Here is a 21,087-nt window from a genome sequence, read left to right as displayed (position 1 = left end):
ATAAATTGCATGGTGCAGCTCCATCATCACCACCACCCCTCACAGGGTGGATATATACCTTCCATTTTAAATATTTACCTGCAGAACCAGAAACTAAACACTTCCCAGTCCAGAAAGCAATATATATTGTAAACAAACATTAAATAAAATAAAAAAAATTAAACTAGTGTTTTAATTTTAAGAAAATGCACTGTAGACCCCATTAATATATAGAACTCTCTACGCTTGAATATTGCCTTGATATATTAATGGAAAGTAAGTAAGTAAGTAAGTAAGTAAGTAAGTAGGGAAGGAAGGAAGGAAGGAAGGAAGGAAGGAAGGAAGGAAGGAAGGAAGGAAGGAAGGAAGGAAGGAAGGAAGGAAGGAAGGAAGATTAATTTAGGATTTGATTATATAGTTCTGGAAATGCATCTGTATATACAGAGAAGCATTTAGCAGCAGACTTTATGTGTGCAATCTACAAGATTGTAGCAACAGGTTTTGGGCGGATGGCAACTTGCATATTCAACTGTACACCACATGTTCAGGCCTTTAACTCCGCAACTCTATTTTGCATGTCAGAGATGAAAAAGCTTACCTCGGCTGTAGAAGACGTCTTCAGCCTTGGGAGGTTTCAGGTGCTGAGACTGTTGTGCTTTCACAGTATTCCAGTTCTCCCTTCCCTTCCCTCAAACTCCCCCCCCCCCACTCCAATGCAAACCGCCCCGAAATAAAAGCTACTGGACTTTCTAGCTATTTGGTAGCACAGCAATGCTAACCTTTGGAGAACTATGTTTCTGGCTAGTTCCCAGCAGAAAGAGTCAGGAGCCAAGAGACCAGGCGATGCCAGCGGTTCCAGGCAAACTGCTTTCCCAGCAGGCTTCTCTGGTATACATCCGGAGACAGTCATGCATATGAAGCAAATCAGGTGCCCCATCCTGAACCAGTCCTTAAAATATGCATGGCTCCTAATTGCCCTCATAAATGCAGTGGCACAGCATGTAATCAATCTTATTAGGTAAGTGGCGACAGTTAGAAGCGGTTGCAGCTCTGAACGTCTTGTCTTTTTCAGGCAGGTGGGTCAGCTGCTTAAAGGCCAAATGGCATGGCTGTATTGAAAGGGCAGCATGATTGTTTGGCCATTACTGCAGGCCACTTTAGCTGACTGTGTTCAGCAGGTCAGCGGTTCAAATCTCATCGGCTCAAGGTTGACTCAGTCTTCCATCCTTCCGGGGTAGGTAAAATGAGGACCCAGATTGTTGGGGGCAATGTAAATATATATATACATTGCTTACTGGTGTACAACGCTTAGAGAGTGCTTGCACTTAAAGCGGTATATAAGTCTCATAAATAAATAAATAAATAACTCATCCCTTTGTGGGCAAAAGTTTAGAAAGCCTTAGGGTATTTCTGGCTTTGAACGCTACTCAGTTCACTGGCTACTGGATAGAGCATCATCCATGATAAAGCGGGAGGCTAATATGAACATCTGAACTTTTAGAGTTTTGCTACTGGAATTCTCTTAACTAACTTACTACAAAAATGCATCAACAACCTGCCTTTCAGGGAATGAATGGTGACTGAAAACATCTCTGCAAAGATCAAGGAAACTCTGAGTAGACCAGTTCCTTTGAACCTCTCTGGATAAGGAGAGGACAGGAGATTGCCCACATGTGCTCTGGACAGCTACTCCCTGCAAGGAGACGGCAGGGCAGCTGTTTTACATGGGTTTGAGCACAGGGAGACGACAAGCACAGCCATCTTGCTTACAACTGCAGTCAGTGCCTTTTAAAAGATGCTAAGTTTGCTAGCTTCACTTTCTAAATCACTTTCAGAAAGTTAATGAGTTCTAAGCTATTAGAGGCCTTCAGAATGACAAGTTTGAAAACACAGATGAGTTTGTCTGCAACCCTGAATGAAAGAAAATTTTAATTAAAAGCATTAGAATTTAAAAGAATTCAAAACAAACAGCAAAAAGCTAAATAAGATTTTGAACTTAGAATGTCATAAATGGACTAAAGGCAGTGATGGGATTCAGCCAGTTTGCACCAGTTCGGCAGAACTGGTAGCTAATTTTTTGTTGACCAGGCCCAGAATGGACTTCCGGAAGTGGCATCCACACAGAGAACTGGTTGTTCATATATTTGAATCCCACCACTAACTAAGGGTCCAAATAAATTTGGAATATAGACATTTTTGCAACAAGATTTTGGAATTAATTATAAAGAACAAACAGCTTCTTATGGGAGATAGATCTGTTATTGAAAATAAAATGAAAAATCAAATTCTGTGACACTACCTGAATGAACTAAAAAAGTAAGGCTGTTAGATGTAAAAGGAAGGAATATAAACTTGGTTTATTTGATCAAAGTTAAAACAAGATATGTTGCTGGTTCTGGCAATCCTTTATGGACTCTCTGTGGACATTAGCACTGAAAAGGTGCTTTATGGATTTGCCTAAAGATAACGGATGGGATATGGGATAAAGAGATAACTGTAATCTTAGAGTCACTACATTTGTTTATAGTTTTTTGTGAAAATGGTTAGAAGTAATTTTTTTATACATTTGTTTTTCTTTATTATATTCTTACTTTTGTCCCTCTTCTCTGTTTTCCCCTTTTCTTTGTATTTTTTGTTTTTTTCTTTCTCTTGGGCCAGAAGGAGGGAATGTTCAATTAGAATAATATTGATTTAAACATAACCAACAGGAAGTTAAGAAGCATGAAGAAATAGGCAAAAGACAGCATTATACATTTTAGAGTACATTCTCCAACTAATAGGTTATTAAAAGTTAATGTGCACACATCTGTGTCATGAACACTTCCAGTGATCATGGTTGCTTCTTCGGCCGAAAGTTATAGGAAAGTAAACTTATTAAAAAGACACACTGATACAAAATAAGGAACGATGCCAAGCTTAGATGGAGAGCAAAAGAGGCAAACCAAAAATCTTTCTCCATGGGATGGAGGAAATACAAAGATGGACTAAAGCCGAATGATACAAGCTAGCCAGCCATATTTTAGAGCTGAGTGTTGTGAGAATTCAGTCTTTGAGGTAGGTTTATGGTGCAAGATATTATGCACGCTAAGAAAATGGGATTAACTCCTTACACCACAATAAAATTAATTGTGGTAAGCATGTCATGTGATGCACTGCCAACCTGACCAATGCTTCTTTGGAAACTGGAGCCTGCAATATTTTTTCCTGCGACTCCATCAATGTCGGAGGAAGTTTTAAAGTGAAATATTACAGGCAGCCGAGTTCCCCCCCCCCCAGCAGATAAAATGGGATCATCCTCCTTTCAAAGTGAACTCATTGTGTCTTACGAGGGTTTTTTTTTTCCCTTTCGGTTCCAACTGAATCAAACCCAGCTTTATAGAATTGCAACTTTTTTGTTTAAAACAGGTTAAGAAAGCCAACTGCAACAGATGTACAGAAAAAACGGGAGCCAAAGAACCACTTTTCTTCCAAAGGATGAGCTCATCTTTTCCTTATCTCTGCCCCATGGATGACATATATATATTCTGAGGTTTTCGCGGGTGTTTGTATGTAGGTCTTTGGTTATTCAGGTTTTCTCCCACGTAAAATTGGAAGTGTCTTGGCGACGTTTCGACGAAGTCTCATTCGTCATCTTCAGGCTGGTGCTTTCGGCTTCGTGCTTGCTCCTAGAAGCACGAAGCCGAAAGCACCAGCCTGAAGATGACGAATGAGACTTCGTCGAAACGTTGCCAAGACACTTCCAATTTTACGTGGGAGAAAAATAACCAAAACCAAAGACCTATATATATATATATATATATATATATATATATATATATATATATATATATATATATATATATATATACATATACATAGTGAACACAAATTTCACTCTATCTTCCCCCACTCTCGTTTTTGGAAAAATTCTGATATATCTCTTTGAATATACAGGTATATTACAGGCATATTATGTTGCTAAGTGAGACATTTGTTCCGTGAGTTTTGCCCCATTTTACAATGCTTCTTACCACAGTTGTTAAGCTAGCAACACAATTGTTAAGTGAACCTGGCTTTGCCACTGACTTTGCTTGTCAGATGGTGGCAAAAGTGGAATCCATGATTGCGGGACATTGCGACCGTCATAAATAAGAGTCAGCTGCCAAGCATCCGAATTTGGATCACGTGACCATGGGGATGCTGCAATGGTCATAAGTGTGAAAAACAGTCATAAGTCACCTTTTTCAGTGCCGTTGTAATTCTGAACGGTCACTAAATGAACTGCAGTAAGTCGAGGACTACCTGTAGAATTGTTTGTTTATAGTTCCTAACTTGTTTTGTTTTGTAAAGACACTTTTAATGGGCAAGTTGCCCCGGGAAGGTAAAGGGTTGCTGTTGTTAGTTGTGAAGTGGTGTCCAACCAATCGCAACCCCATGGACAATGTTCCTCCAGGCCTTCCTGTCCTCTACCATCTTCTGGAGTCCATTTAAGCTCACGCCTTCTGCTTCAGTGACTCCATCCAGCCACCTCATTCTCGTTCGTCCCTTTCTTCTATTGCCCTCCATCTTTCCCAGCATTAGGCCCTTCTCCAGGGAGTCCTTCCTTCTCATTAGGTGGCCAAAGTATTTGAGTTTCAACTTCAGGATCTGGCCTTCTAAAGAGCAGTCGGGGTTGATCTCTTCTAGGACTGACCGGTTTGAACGCCTTGCAGTACAAGGGACTCGCAGGAGTCTTCTCCAGCACCATAGTTCAAAGGCCTCAATTCTTTGGCGCTCAGCCTTTCTTATGGTCCAACTTTCACAGCCATACATTGCAACTGGGAAAACCATGGCCTTGACTATACGCACTTTTGTTGGCAGGGTGATGTCTCTGCTTTTTAGTATGTTGTCTAGATTTGCCATAGCTTTCCCCCCCCCAGGAGCAAGCATCTTTTAATTTCTTGGCTGCAGTCCCCATCTGTGGTGATCTTGGAAGATAAAATCTGTCACTACCTTCATTTCTTTCCCATTTATTTGCCAGGAATTGAGAGGGCCGGATGCCATGATTTTGGTTTTCTTAATGTTGAGGTAAAGGATAGGACCCAATAAATTGGTTAGTTGAATAATCTTTCTTGCTTCTGTGGGGCAAATTTTGGTCCTCCTGACCTTAATCAAGAGAAGATTGCACACTTGATAACAATATAAGCGTTCGTTCCAGAGCACAGGTATTAAGCATTTATTAGATACTTAACATCACTTATAGTGTTGTGAGAAAGGAAGGGGAGACCCAAGTATCAAACTTTAAAGGAAAAATGGTAAGTCATATGAGTACAGTAATCGTTCTGAAAATGTGACACAATTACCGTAGGTGGCTGTGGGTGGCATGTCTCTCCTGTTGGTCCTTCTAGAGAAGAAGAGAGGAGAAAAATAAGTTATGACGTGATGAGGGTTCTTTTCTTTCTCTCTTTTTCTTTTTTGGTAAGAGGTTAACCAGAAGCGGTTTTATTTTCCACGCCAACCGGTTCAGCTTATAGAGAAAACAGCTGCTTTCCCAACCGTAGGCTTTATACTCCTGGAACTCAAATATCATAAAAACTGTAGCTTTCCTCAGACATTTCACTGATCATTGAAGCCTCTGGTTAATTTCTTTTGGGTAGCCAGGCTGAACAAACAAACAATTCTTCTGGACAAAGAAAAACGAACAACCTAACTGTTTAAGGTCCGTGAATTCTAATCTAGACTCTAAATTCTAATCTAGACTCTAAAGGTAATAGCTAATAGATCTGCACACACTGGAATCAGTTCAGACAGAAAATTCAGATGAATAGTACAGCTGTATAAACCCTTAGTTAGACCACACCTGGAATACTCCATCCACCTTGCAAAAAAGATATTGAGACTTTGGGAAAAGTGCAAAGAAGAGCAACCAAGATGATCAAAGGCCTGGAGACTAAAACATATGAAGAACAGTTGCAGGATTTGGGAGTGGCTAGTCTAGAGAAAAGAAGGACTAGGTAGGACATGATAGCAACAGTATTTGAGGTGCTGCCACAAAGATGGGGGGGGGTCAACTTATTCTCCAAAGCACCAGAAGGCAAGACAAGAAACAACAGATGGAAACTAATCAAGGAGAGAAGCAACCTGGAATAAAGGAGAAACTTCCTAACAATGAGAACAATTAACCAGTGGGACAGCTTGCCTTCAGAAGTTGTAGGTACTTCATCACTGGAGATTTTTTAAGAATAGACTGGACAGCCACTGTCTGAAATGGTATAGGGTCTCCTGCTTGAGCAGGGGGTTGGACTAGAAGACCTCTAAGGTCCCTGCCATCTTTGTAGTTCTGTTATGTGTCTATTGATTTCACACACGCACACACACACACCAAGTCTCAAAAACATTCTTTAACTGATCCACAAACACCCTCCCTGCTGCCATCAATTGCAAGTCCCTCTGGGTGGACCAGTTCTTCCAGCTTCTAGTTAGGGAGCACTGAACTTGGCAGCAGCCATATTCCAGTCCTGTCCTTATTTCACTGCCTTTGTTTTCACAAGGAATAAATCAAAAAAAGGCGTGGCCTGTGATCCAGAGCTACAGTGTCTAGGCTAGCTACCGTATACCCAGAAAACCACAGAGATAACAGCAAAGAGACCTTTGCCATCTGCACAAGCCATCCTAGTGTTTATCCAGAGTGTTGCAGCCCTGGTATCCTAGCTCTACTCTTAGGGCAGGGGTCCCCAACCTCCGGTTCGTGGACCAGTACCGGTCCGTGGCACGCCAGCAACCGGTCCGCAGAAACAAGCAAAGCCCCAGGCAGCACACGAAACCACGCCCCCTCCGGTCTGTGGAAAAAATTCTCTCCATGGAAGCGGTCCCTGGTGCTCAAAAGGTTGGGGACCTCTGTCTTAGGGGATCTATGAAGCTCTCCACTTACTCAATATAAGTGTCCAGAACAAGTTTACCTTGACACTTCAATGGCTTCCCAGCTGCAAGAAGAATAGCTAAGGATCCAGGAAGCACGTGAGATGTTCCTGCTGTTGATAACATTCTTCTCCCACAGCTCCACTGCAATCTAAAAACTGGGAATTTTTTGTGTGTGGCTCAGCGAGGATAACGGCATAGGAAGCAGGTATGCAGCACAGTAGAAAGTCTAGTTAAAGAAGCTGGAATTAGATCAATTTTGCGGGCTTTCAGTATCTGCTTATTAAAATAACGCTGCCTGACTTGACTACCCCTTCTGGATATCGGGAAGAATCAGCAGACCTCATTTCTTGCTCCTCTTCCTTGCTAGCCTTGTAAAATGGCTCACATATAGTCCTGTCACCAAATAGTTCATCTTCCCTCCCTTCCTAATTCATTTAGAGGTTTTTTTTTTTCCCTTTTTCCTTTAGATCCTTCCATGAGCTGATCCTATGCACATTTACTCAGAGGCTAATTAAACATGAGCTATTCCCATGCCATTTGTTATGGTTCCGGCTAATGAAACATTCCAAAGAACTTCCAGGCATTTATCTTCCTAAAAGTCTTTTATTTTTACAAAATGTCGGCACAGGCACAACGCAGGGATGCTAGGATCTAAGTTCTCTTCCTCTGAGCAGTTAAATTATCAGCATGTTCCCTCCCTAAATTAGCCATCATATCTCACATTATCCAATTAGTATGAAGGTCAAATGTTTTCTTCCTCTTTCTTTCCCGGGCTTTACCCCCAACCCCCCTTCTGCTCTCTATTAACCCCATAATTACCATATAATTCTGCATATTGTCAAAAGCAAGAATATATAATATTTGCAGTGTTGACACCATTGTTTACAGACCTACTCTCCATAATCTGTTCCAGAAAGATGTGGATGGATTTTCTCTCAAAAATTCATGGATCTTTTTCTAAAACCAAATGCTAACAAGGTAGTACACAAATAGGATTGCGGTTTATTTTCTAAGTCAGGGATCTTCAGACTTGGCAACTTTAAGACTTGTGGATGTCAACTCCCAGAATTCTGGGATTTGAAGTCCACAAGTCTTAAAGTTGCCAAGTTTGAAGGCCCCTATTCTAAGTTACTTACTCTCAACAAGGGTAAAAAGCTATGGGCAGTTTTTAGAAGCATTATGACACAACCCTTCAATACTATTTAGTAACTTGGTTATATAATTCAAGGCATGTGATTATTGGTATCATATTTTAGCTGTACAGCAATTAGCATATTATCTTTTAATTAAAGGTGCTTCACAGCTATAATCTACAGGCTTCTAAGTATTGTTACAAGGAGCCTCATGGTGTCACATCTTAACTAATCTCACGGTTTCATACTGCGTGCTCTGTCTGATGCATAGTCCATCACCACATATTCCTGGATGACTCTATAATAGAACTAAGACATGCCTGGGTGAACAAGAACATCATAAGAAACTGATTGCCACCCATCAATTTTTCCCAGGACTGTTTTCCCTGGCTGAGACCAGCTCAGGTTTTCAGATAGGGCTTTTTCCCCTCCCACAGCCCACTTTGAACCTTAAATCTATCTGCAAAAATCTGAATTTGATCCCCTTTTCTAGTGTACAGCAGTGGCCAAAATTGTGGAAACCTTTTGGGAAAAGTGTACAGTAGAAATGCCACCTTTGGTTAAGTTTCCACCCATTTTTCTTCTCATTTCTTTATAACTGTAGCCTTGTTCACTTAATAATACTATTTTACACCGCTTTCTGGCCGACCAGTCAACTCTTTGCACCATTCCTTTAGTTTTATTACGTTTTACAAGCTCACTAAATGAAAGAACCCAAAAAAACCCAACCAACTTGACAACGATCACATAACACCCTGACCAATGTCCTCCTCTCAGCTTCAATACAGGACATCAATCACTGAATCCTACTGTGATCTGATTGGCTCATTGACAAAATAAGATGACACCTGATTGGCTCTCTAAACACTCACACTCATTGGCTACAGTCAGATGAAGGAAAGCTACCTGAGATCAACCTAAGCAAGTTGTGCTTCCTTTTTCTGGTTATTTGGCTATAACTTTTCATAGAATACAGTACAGATAATTGAACAGACTATGTTGCATTACATTCTTGATTAAATTATCTTTCCATTGATATATAATTTTATGGTACTGCTCCCCAAAAAAGTGGTGTTATTAGCCATCACACCTCAAAAATACACTTTTCCCAAAAGGTTTCCATAATTTTGGCCACTACTGTACACTTGAGAAATATATTTTTTCAGTTCAGAACCTTAGTTATTTTACATGCCTTGGATAACTGGTTTTCAGGAAGCAGGAAGAAGAATCATACATCACTGCCATTATTTCCTGCAGCACTGGGCCAATCTTTGTTTTTTTTAAAAAATACCGCTTTATAAAATCCTAGTAAGACCACAGCTGGAATACTGCAGCCAGTTTTGGTCAGCGTATCACAAAAAAAGATGTTGAGAGTTTGGAAAAAATTCAGAGATGATCAAAGGCCTGGAGACTAAAACTTACAAAGAACGGCTGCAGGACTTGGGTTTGGCCAGTCTAAAGAAAAGAAGAAACAGGGGAGACATGATAGCAGCGTTCCAGTATTTGAGGGGCTGCCACTAAGAAGAGTCGGGTCACGTTATTCTCCAAAGCACCAGAGGGCAGGACAAGAAACAATGATTGGAAACTGATCAAAGAGAGAAGCAACCTGGAATTAAGGAGAAACTTCCTGACAGTGAAGACAATTAACCAGTGGAACAGCTTGCCTCCAGAAATCGTGGGTGCTCCATCACTGGAGATTTTCAAGAAGAGATTAGACATTCACCTGTCTGAGATGGTATAGGTTCTCCTGCTTGAGTAGGGGGCTGGACTAGAAGACCTCCAAGGTCCCTTCCAGTTCTATTCTATTCTATTCTATTCTATTCTATTCTATTCTATTCTATTCTATTCTATTAGCAGAAGAATGGGAGACTATTGGGATACTAGCCACCCAAAGTCTATTAGAATATATGGCTGTAGTAAATCTAATAAAAACAAATAAGCAAATAAGTAATAAAGATCAGGGAAATGGTCTGCTCAGAAGATGAAAACGGATCCAAATAAAGGCAGAGGCCACCTCCACGCTGCCACCAAAAATACTATATAGCTGTGCATGAAGTCCTCAGGAACTGTAGTCCAAAGAGACCATCCTCTATGACAGTGGTTCTCAACCTTTTTAATGCTGCGATCCCCAACCGGTCGTAAGTCAAGGACTAAACTGGTCGTAAGTCGAGGACTAAACCGGTTGTAAGTCGAGGACTACCCAACCGGTCGTAAGTCGAGAACTTCCCCTGCCTGGGAGCACCAGGCATGCGTGGTGCCGCCCCCTGCACCGGCCGAGGCGTAGCTGGCAAGCGGCAGAGACGGAGCAGGCCGACCACCGGCTGGGCCACCAGCTGGCCCAGCCCAAGGGAGGTAAGGCACCCACCAGAAAAGGAAAAAAATGGTGGACAGCCTTGATTGGTGACTCCCATAAATGGTCAATCAACCCCAAATGAGGTCACGACCCATAGGTTGAGAACCACTGCTCTATGAGAATGTTTGGACTGCAAAGCACTTGATACCTTACTATTCTCATGACAATTATAATGAAGAAAACGTTTAATGTCATGTCTGGCAGAAGCGGCAATTTCTTAATGGATGGATGAGAAAACACCTAACAGAACTTTCACCGTACAATCATTTTGCCTCATTCAGAAATATATTAGGGAGGATTCAGATAAGCAAACCTTCACTCATAACCTTCCAAGTGTCCCTACCATCTTTCCTTTTCCATTAAAACAGAAAAGACAGAATAGCTGCAATGATATATGACTGGTATTTTTGCTATCGGTCCCCAGTCCGGAATCAACCAAAATATGTTAAATTAGTGTGAAACTCCATGAAACCAATCCTGAGAATCTAACCCATACAGTGTAATCTGAATATTTCAACAACAATACATGGGAGTTAACAGAATATAAATAAATTGTCATGTAATCCTATCACATTCCTAATATATACAAATAGTTATAATTGGTATCTACCTATTAACCAGGGAAAAATATAAAGCTACTGTCTCAGTCCTCTCCCCTCCAGGTTAATATTCACACAAGAGACAGCTGAGTTTGCGAAAAAGACTTATCTTCACCTGATTTTATCTTGGAATTAGTCAAATTATCTATTCCATGCAAATAGAATCGAAGTTATTTAGGCAGGACAGCCCAGTTCTTTTGTTACAAGAAAATATTCTGTTCTTATAAAAACAACATACCGTATATTCCGGCGTATAAGATGACTGGGCATATAAGACGACCCCCAACTTTTGAGAAGATTTTCAGGGTTTAGAAAGTCATCTTATATGCCGGAAACAATATTGAATTTCTGTTTATAGATGAGCACAATAGGAGCTCCATTCCTTTGCTGCTAGAAAGCGAGTGTTGCCCACCACTGCTTCCCTAATGCTTCCTGAACTCAGCTGGTATTTTTTTCGACATATATTTTATTGATTTTTTAAAACATAAATCACTTAATAGTTGGTAAACAGTGTGTTTGCTGGGTTTACATTTGTAAAGAAAAATCATTAACAATTGGTTTCTATAATCTATAATCCACATAGTACATTTAGTTGATTTCCCCTTTTCCCCAAAATGTCTTCTTTGCAAACCTTGAAATAATATAGTTCTTATTATTTTGATAAAATATATTTAATCTTTAAATATTCCATTTAATGTGCCTAGTCATCTAATCCTTTAGGTCTTATTCAAAACATTTTTTTTTCTTTTTTATACATTATAATTTCCCTAAATTCAGACACATTTAATTATCTAAAACATTTACTTCATCTAGGCCATTTCAGCAGTATCATATTACTTATATCAAGAAATAAAATAAAAGGGGGGGAAAGCATACAGTATTATTTAAAGAATTCATCTCTCTTAGAATGACATATGTATTCAGAATCTTTTCTGTTTCTTTAACCATATACAAACAAATGTTTCTTTTTTAAATATTCTCTCTGGTAGATCCCATCATCTATTTTCTTAATTTTCACTTTGATCTTTTTCCTTAGACCAGTATCTTTCTTAATCAATTGATTTGCTGAATCAAAATTTTTTTCCATATATTCATGACTGCTGCTATAGGTATAAGAAGTAAATCAAATGTTTCTTTTTTTTGTAGATGTAATGTCCTTAATTTATATAGCTTACTGTTTTCTACTATTTAATTGCTTTTCCTGAAAAAGAATAAAGTGATGGGCGATGTAAAAAAATGGGATTTTTGAATGCTTTGTCCTGCTGGCTGTGGAATTCTGGGAGTTGAAGTCCACATGCCTTAAAATTGTCAAGGTTGAGAAACACTGTGTTAGTGCTTATTTCTGTAAAAAAAAATAGGGCTGGCCACTAGGGGGAAGATTGGTTTTAAATTCAGAGAACAGCTACCCGGAGTATAAGACGACCCCGGACTTTTGAGAAGATTTCCAGGGTTTAGAAAGTCGTCTTATACGCCGGAAAATACGATAGCTTTAGAAGGTTATAACATGCTACGTGTTTACATGCATTGCTATAAATGGGATATCTTTCTAATGAGAAGGATTAGGCCCTTGGCATTGTGAAAAGGACAAGCAGGAACATCAGATGCGAACCTAGTTTAAAGAACTTGTTTATTATTTTCTTGATCTGGGAAAAAAAAACTTTGTGGATTTTGATGGGATGTTACATTTTACATTATACATTTTCCCAATCCAATCAAACGAATCTAACATTTTATCGTAGCCATTTTATGAGATGTTCTTTTTTAGAAAGAAAATCTTTCTTTTCGGAGTTCTCATATAATAAAGTCTTTATTTTTATTTTCCTATAACCATGTACTGCTTAGAGTATTACCTAATAGTCTAAATCAAAGTTTCCCAACCTTTTCAGCTTGTGGCCCATTCCGTGTGAGTGGTGGGCAAGTGTGCGCCTGTGGCTCATGAAAATGGAATGCACACGTGCTTGCTCGTGTAAGTGGGGATACATGCACATGCCCGCCTGCCACTTCTGTAGCTCAGGGCCCAGTAGTGGGCCACAGCCTAGGGCATTGGGGACCCCTGGTCTAAATTGTACAAAATGAAGGAACATGGATTCAGAAAATATCTAATAAAACAGAAGGAGATGATTACTATTCTTAATGGAAAGACTGTATTTAGCAGAAGGAACTTAAATAAGTATATTTTCGTATTGATATTGACCTCCACATATCCAGTTGGTTTGGATGCTTGTTTCTATGTTTCTTTTGAAGATTTTAAAATAGATTTTAAATCTATATTGTCTCCTGGCAATTGCCTGGACAGGTCCCTGCAGTCTTCTTGACAAGATTTTGGAAGGGGTTTGCCATTGCTTCTTTCCTAGGGCTGAGAGAGAACAACTGGTTCAAGGTCACCCAGCTGGGTTTGTGCCCAAAGCGAGACTAGAACTCACAGACTCCCAGTTTCTAGTCCGATGCCTTAACCACTGCATCAAACTGGCTCTATAAAATATAAAATACTGAACTCCTAACAGATTGCATAACCACACAAACCCTGCTATCACAATTGATATAGAGATAATACGTTTTTCTTAACTGTCATTGTATCTTTGCCCATGAAAGTCCATTGTGTTCCATTGTATGTCCTTACACACAGCTTTGTGATAATATTTTGTGCACTGTTTCATTAAAAAAAGCACTGAATGATTTTAAATGCTACTGGTAATGGGAAAAAAATGCTGAATACATATAATATACCCTGAGATAGTCAAAATTCTTTTCAAAATTTAACAGTTCTGCCTTGACACAGATTTTAAGATATGTTGCCTAACGTAATAATAATCATCATATTATTTCACCACAGTGAAAATAGCTGATGGAACATGTCCCTGGTCATAAAATGTAATGTCCTAAAACATCTGTTTTAAAATGCTACAAAGCTTTTCGGTTTTGAAGGCAAGGTATTAGCCAATCAGAACAATTTGAGGATGAGGACGTCAAAATATGATGATTTTGCATATACACTGAAAGACAAAGTGCAGGAATATAGGTGAAGAGAAGATGTTATTTCCATTTTAAACATCCATCCTTAATACTACAATGTTATAGATTTGAGTAGGGGTCCTTTGAAAGTAAGCACATGCATTTAGTTAATTATAATTTAATTTGGCTTCCTTTAATCGCCATCACAAGGGTGTTTTGCAACTTTGAATAACAGTACGTCTGCTTTGCAAAACGTTACTATGAAACTTATCTTTTCAGCTTTGTTTAATTGAACAATTAACAATTTACCAAACCCAACAGTGCCACCTGTGAGGCTATGAAAGACTGAATTAAACATCTGGCGTCACCAGCTGTTTACCCTTGTTTCATAGCTTTTGCAGCCAATGTAGGCTCTGCTTGTGATGTATGGTCTGCATCACACACAAATATAATGGGACAGAGTGCAGTGCGTCATTATGTCACTGTTTTCATATCATCATTTTGATGTAATCTCAGTTCGTGGAGGATGCCCACAGCAGCCAACTAAAGTCAGGAAGGAATCAAAAGTGGTTTGATCAGACTGGCATACCAACTTGCTACAGAGACTCCATCAAAAACAATCACCACAATCTATGTAAGCCATTCTTAGAACCAACAAACAGAATCACAGGCACCCATCTTAAACATCCGGGGAAGTTAACTTAATTGAATATAGTGTGATAGTACAGTACACAACTATACTCTATGTATTCTTGTACCATCTGTGGCAATCTGTATTCATTTCTATATTCATGTAACTGAATAATCGTAAGTCTAGGAAAATAGAAAATATTATCGCTGTGAATTAAGTTATTTGCAACAAAACAATTATTTTTACAAATAAGAGGAACAATAATGCAATTACATCTGGTGTGCCGAAAAATGCCACTGAATTCATACAGGAGGATTTAAATCAGGGGTCTTCAAACTTGGCCCTTTCATGACTTGTGGACTTCAACTCCCAGAATTCCTCAGCCAGCTTGCCTGGCTGAGGAATTCTGGGAGTTGAAGTCCACAAGTCATAAAAGGGCCAAGTTTGAAGACCCCCAATTTAAAGCTATCCCTAGAAAATATGGATATTCCAGATGCATTGAAGAAGGCCTTAAATCATATACTAATTAAGGTAATCTCAGATGGAATTTAGCAGAAGAATCTGTATGAAAGATTGCTTAATTTCAACTGTGCAGATTCATCAACTGTTCTCTCCTGTCAGTATACTTACAACAGTGTCCAGCTTCAGTGAATTAAATTTTCCAGTCAAATTTCAAATCAAGGCCTTTCCCACCATAAAAAAAAATGCATTCACCTAGTAAGAGAATGTCCTGTAAAGGTACTGTCCCTCTACAGCTATAAATGCTCTTCCGTTATCCTCATTCTTTAAAAAAAATCCCAAGCAAATATTTGTTCAGGACAACTCACTTTTTTCTGTTGCCGATTTGCTTCTTTGCAGTTGCCAGAGGCTTGTTGAGTGAGTGAAAGTTGGAACAACACAACTTCATTTACCTTTGTTATCTGTATAACCATTTAATTCCTGCATATATTTACAAAGACATAGAATGTCTCCCAACCACAGAATTGGGACGGGGGGGGGGGAGGGAGAGGAGGAAAAAGAAAGAAACCAGGGTTCATTAACAGATGTCCAACCCAACTTGCAAGTTCTAATCTGATGTTTGTACAGGAAAGAAAATTTTAATTGGGTGATTGACTCAAAGAAATACATGACATCACACATGGCTGGAAATAGAAACTTTACCTGAATGATTTAAAGCAACAGCTGGCCACACCTGATCAGTCATAATTCCCAGGGAAGAGACATTGTGTGTACTTGCCAGTAATGTATCATACCATATAGCAATAGCACTTAGACTTATATGCCACTTCATAATGCTTTACAGCCCTCTCCAAGCAGTTTACAGAGTCAGCATATTGACCCCAACAATCCGGGTCCTCATTTTACCGACCTCGGAAGGATGGAAGGCTGAGTCAACCTTGAAGGGGTCAGGATCGAACTGCCAAATGGCAGGCAGCCAGCAGTCAGCAGAAGTAGCCTGCAGTACCACATTCTAACCACTGCGCCACCAGGGCTCATAGCACTTATAAGTTTATTTTTCAAGCCAGACACTTTATATCTTGAATAATTGCAAAGACCTCCCATGGATTTTAAAGAGAAGGCTCATCCCCTAACCACAGTTAGAAGCAAAAGTATGAAGCAGCTTTGGAACTCCTCAAGGATGTAGGATAATATTTTACTTCATACTTGCTGGCTTGAAAAACGTTAAAAATTCATCCCCCCCCCCCAAAAGTAAGTTGTCTGTTCCTGCAGTTGAATCTGTTGATTTGTAATACAAATTTGTTATAAATCACACCAGGCTAGTTAGGTTGTATAAACAAAGCCATGTAGATGTTTAAGAAGGGGCTGCTGTTTACCACACCAGATTAGAGGAAGTCTAGTCTAGTCTCTAGGTCAGTATTCAAACATGATCTTAATGTGTAAGGTTTAGTTATAAGATAAATATTAATCCTTCAAACCTCCACATTTGGGCAGATAATCACACGGGCATCAGTTTAAAGACCAGGTGTGTCTTTCTTTGGTTTTCTTTCAATTTAGTCTGATTTCAACAGAACTGAAGGATCCAACAGCCCAAAGTTAAATTTGGTGAGATGCTCAATATGTGCTTTCTCCTTTTCTTGAGTTCAGAAATACATTGAGGAGAGCTGACTAAGGACAGCTAAAGGAATAAACTGAAATCGTTTAGTCTATGTGGGAATGGGCAAGAGTAAACTTAAAACTAAAAGGACGATACCATAATAACCTGAGATCAGCTCAATAATTTATGAAAATAACATGCTGTGATGCATGGAAGATATAGAATCTGCATTTCTATGAGTGATGAAAGTCCAGGCCAAGTATATTCATATTTATGCCTTTTCATAATGTGTGAGCTATGAAATGTTTGAAAAATAAGTGCATAATGTTTGTGAGCAACTTGAACACACACAAATCTTGGGAGCGGAAGGCTCACCATAAAGTAATTGCCTTTCTTTAATTACTATTTTATATTATTCACCTTGCCTTGCCCTTTGAATTGAGTGGATGCTGGTCAGAACTGAACTACACCCAGGATGATGGGATTTTGTATTAATATTACTAAATTTCATAGGATCCTTTACTGCTGTCTTTCAGGATTTGTCCCTTGAGTTTTATTTGGTAATAACAACAGTGTTATTCTTTCCATATATCAGATAATAGCACTGCTCTAAAAAACAAAGGAAATAGGAAAAGTTTTTTTAAAAAAACCCTCAAAAAAGCAATTTGGAAGTTTTATAAATAGTTTTCAGTTTCCAATTCTTCTCATTAGGGAGGCTGGTGAAAGGGCAGAAGAAAATGAAGCTGGTCTTCCAGCCCTCTTATGTACGAGAAACCATTCATAAATAGATGGCTGTGTGAAGCCCAACCGTTTCTCCATTCTTATCTCTCTGTGAGAAAATATTGAATGCCCACAGTAGTGAATGTAAAAAGCAGCCCTATATTGCAGACTTAAAAATAAAAGGTTAGTACGTGGAAGACTCTATCATAGTGGTTCTCAACCTGAGGGTCGGGACCCCATTTGGGGTCGAACGACCATTTCACGGGGGTCGCCAAACAATGCAGTCTGCCATTTTTTTCTCCCTTTTCCTTAGCTGTGCTACTCCCTTTTATTCTATTGGCTTTTGAAAACCAATAGAATAGACTCTCTTGAATAGAGTCTAATTCTATTGGCTTTCAAAAGCCAATAGGAATTGTCCAGGCTGTCTCTGCCCTGCTAAGCCCGCCAAAAGCCCCAGTCTGCAAACGGTGCTGCACCAGTTGAATAGTCCTCAACTTACGACCGGTTGGGGGTCGCGGCATTAAAAAGGTTGAGAACCATTGCTCTATCATGTTACAGGACACTCTAATATGGTAAACTAGGTGTTCATTAAATCTAGTTTATAGCACAGGCCACATCCAGCAAATTATGCCTTGTGAGTCTCAAAAGGAATCTCTGTGATTCCTCAAAAGGCCTGTTTAGCTCCCTGTAATACTTCCAAAAGTCTATGTGGATACTGCTGTTATATAGTTTGATCACTAGAGGGCTCTAGACTTGACTGAATCTTGATAGTGTCATGGTTCTGATAGATGAGACCAGTAAAAGCAGAACTCCAAGGCAATAGGTTTCCTTATAGAACATTGTATTGTATAGTAGTATTGGCTACTAAGTATTGGCACAATCAAAAGTGAAACCAAATCTGGAGTTCCCTTCCAAGTGTTACAATGTTACAAAGTTGAACTTCCCATCCCAGGACTATGTCATTATCCACGTTCCCTAATAGAATACTTTGGCGGACTTTCTAATGGAAGGCTCAGCCCGCCAAAAGTCAGGCAGCAATGACCTTGGTTCCCACGGGTAAATTAAACAATTTATTGTTTAATCTAAACTTAAAACCGCTCATCTTCCCTCCCAGTACTGTGGCAACTGAAAATGAAGCAAAAATGGCTTCAGCCAGGATCGTTGCAGTGTTGACACATAGACAGTTGTAGGAGAAACACAAATATTCTTTCACCCAATATGTCCTGACATACTACTGTATTGCTAATATTGTGCCATGCTGAAAAACAATGGAAAAGATTCTGGATTCCCAGAAACAAAACATTTAATGAAAAGTGTTACATTCCCCAACACAAAACAATTGTTAACATTTTCCAAAAGAAGTCTCTGCTCAATGCTCATTTAAAAATATTGTTTTTACTTCTAGTTATGTTCAAATTCACTAACCCCCATAGACTCCAAAAGTGGTTAACTACAAGCAGATGTCCTGTGGTATTTTGTCTTTTCCAATGGCTCCGAAGCAGTCTGAGCACTGAGAACTAATTGTTTTGCATTGTGTTAGGAACTGACAAGCACACTTCTGCACTGGAGTAATTAAAAGGGGTTCAACTCCTTTCATTGTTTTTTTAAAAAAACATCACATTAATTCCTGTCTGAAATTAAAAACAAAACAAAATTCTATACTGTGGATTTCAAAAAGGGCAAGGAGACTGCAACTCTGAGAAACAGTTTAGACATTTATTGGCATCTTAGAAAAGTCCATTGTTGCATTTTTGTGGGTCTTTCATTTTAACGCCTCTTTACCTGATTTCTTTTAGAATGCCTGACGACAATAATAATGATGATGGCAGTCACATCGGGTTTTATTAAAATGCATTGCTCATGAAGATGCACGCACTGTGGAAAATATTTATATTGCGGTCTCTCTGATGCTTTCCTCTACCCTGCTCGAGTTGGATAAATATTTTCAGTGGGACATGGTTTGTGGGGAGCTGGATGAAGGCGTAGCAAAGCTGAATACAGTTGTGTATGCAAGAAGGAAGGATCAAGATTGACAAGATAGCTTCACCCCCGTTGTACATGCATTGTGCGTGTCGAAAAGGAACAGGGGATGAATTGTGAAGCTCCACTACCATCTTCCCAACTTTGACGTATCTTCCCAACCATCTTTCCCCTAACATTTTCTCTACTAACTATAAAGAAATTTACATCTTGCTTTTGAGAACAATCCTGTGGAGGAATGTTTGCTAGCTTCGGTTCAAAGCTATCAATTCAATCAGCACGTAAAAGGAAGAACACGATTGGACTGTAAAGAGTCATTTCTCACTCATACACAAAAATACATTCAAGAAAATGGTGTCCCCCCAACCTTCTTCATAAGAAAAACATGGGGGTTAAACGTGAGCAGAAAGCTTCAAAAGGGTGATCTAGGAGTATGACTTTGAGAGTTCAAGTACGATAAAAACACACACCCACACCCACACAACACATAGCTGGAACATTGAAGGTTTTGATACTTCACGAGGCAGCAGAGAAAATAACAACAACCCCACAGAGATCAAAAGAAAGTTTCAAAAGAAAAAAATATTTTTGGAGCTTAATTTTCCTCTACTTTGTTTCCAGCCCAAGAATAACTGTGTTTGTGTTTGTGTTTGTGTGTGTGTGTGTGTGTGAGAGAGAGAGATGAAGAGAGAGAGGGGGGGGTCTACTTATAAAAGATTTTTTCCCTGTTCACTTGGTTTCTCAATTTCATATACACAGGATGCCCATGACCCCTGGACAATAATCCTTGTGGCTAAGTCTGATGGTAATTATAGTTTAACATAGATTTCCTACTAAATTTAGAAATGAGGCTGTGTTAAATGAGGCTGTGTTAAATAAAAATGTTGAATACTACATATCTGGAAGACATCTGATTTAACCCAAGAACTTTTAGTTCTAAGCAAGAAAAGAAAGTCCGCTGTGGGCTTAAGTGGTGTCTTAAATAGCAGAAGCCACTCAAGCATATTGCAAAGGGAACTACAGCATTAATATAGTAGTAGTAGTAATACCAATGCTAGTAGAAAGGTAAGATCAGTGGGACCATATGGGCAGGGCTTTTCAACCAGTGGTACGGGTACCACCTGTGGTACATTGGCACCTGACAGGTGGTACGCGACCATCCTAGAAAAGTGGTAGCCGGGAGGGGAATGAGCTGAACTGGTGGCAGCATCACACAAGCCTGAGCAAGAAACGGCTGGAGCTGCAGGGCTGTCAGGGCTCAGCGGAAGCGCCAGGATCAGTGCCGCTTTCCAGCTGATCGGTGCTTTTTGGGGCTGTCAGGGCTCAGTGGAAGTGCCAGAATCAGCGCCAGGATCCAGTTGGAGCTCAGCATTGATCCTGGCTCTTCTGCTGAGCCCAGAAGAAGCACCGATCAGCTGGAATGTTGCAGCATCTCCAGGGTCTTGTGATTTACATTCAGATGCTTGGCCACTGATTCATATTTATGACGGTCACAGTGTCCCAGGGTCATGTGAAGTGACCAAAACCTGCTGCAACCACCCAGAAGACGGGGAGAATAAAAACCAAACACCCCTCCACCCCATCCCCGCTGCCAATCCTCGGCAGAAATGTTCACAACAATAAAAACCCCGGACAGGAGGAAGAGCGCCACCGGGCGGGCAGGCACATGTCTTGATCGGCTGTGGCTTGTGAGGTACTTTTTTCAGTGCCATTGTAACTTCGAACAGTCACTAAGCGAACTGTTGTAAGTCGAGGACTACCTGTACTTTATCACTTTTTTCCTTTTTTGGGGGGGTCATCAAGTT

The 21,087-nt window shown here is 39.7% G+C and overlaps 1 protein-coding gene across 7 annotated transcripts in view; it reads right to left on the bottom strand.

The window, feature by feature from the left end:
- The window catches only part of LNX1 (ligand of numb-protein X 1), a 153,750-nt gene that overhangs the window by 96,598 nt on the left and 36,065 nt on the right, over positions 1 to 21,087 (bottom strand). The window contains exon 1 of one of the 7 annotated variants that reach the window (XM_039362904.1): positions 759 to 1,132. The exons of 5 other annotated variants lie outside the window; for them this stretch is intronic. The gene's annotated coding sequence lies outside the window, so the exon portion shown is untranslated. Of the gene's footprint in view, positions 1 to 577; positions 702 to 758; positions 1,133 to 21,087 lie in introns of those variants that run through there. One more of the 7 variants, XM_039362905.1, reaches the window with a different exon arrangement.

This window comes from Crotalus tigris, unplaced genomic scaffold (assembly GCF_016545835.1).
Source record: "Crotalus tigris isolate CLP2741 ecotype Arizona unplaced genomic scaffold, ASM1654583v1 scf7180000019483.1746242, whole genome shotgun sequence".
NCBI classification, from domain to species: Eukaryota; Metazoa; Chordata; class Lepidosauria; order Squamata; family Viperidae; genus Crotalus; species Crotalus tigris.
Note: the sequence above shows the minus strand (reverse complement) of the source record. Positions and strands in the feature narration are given on the sequence as shown.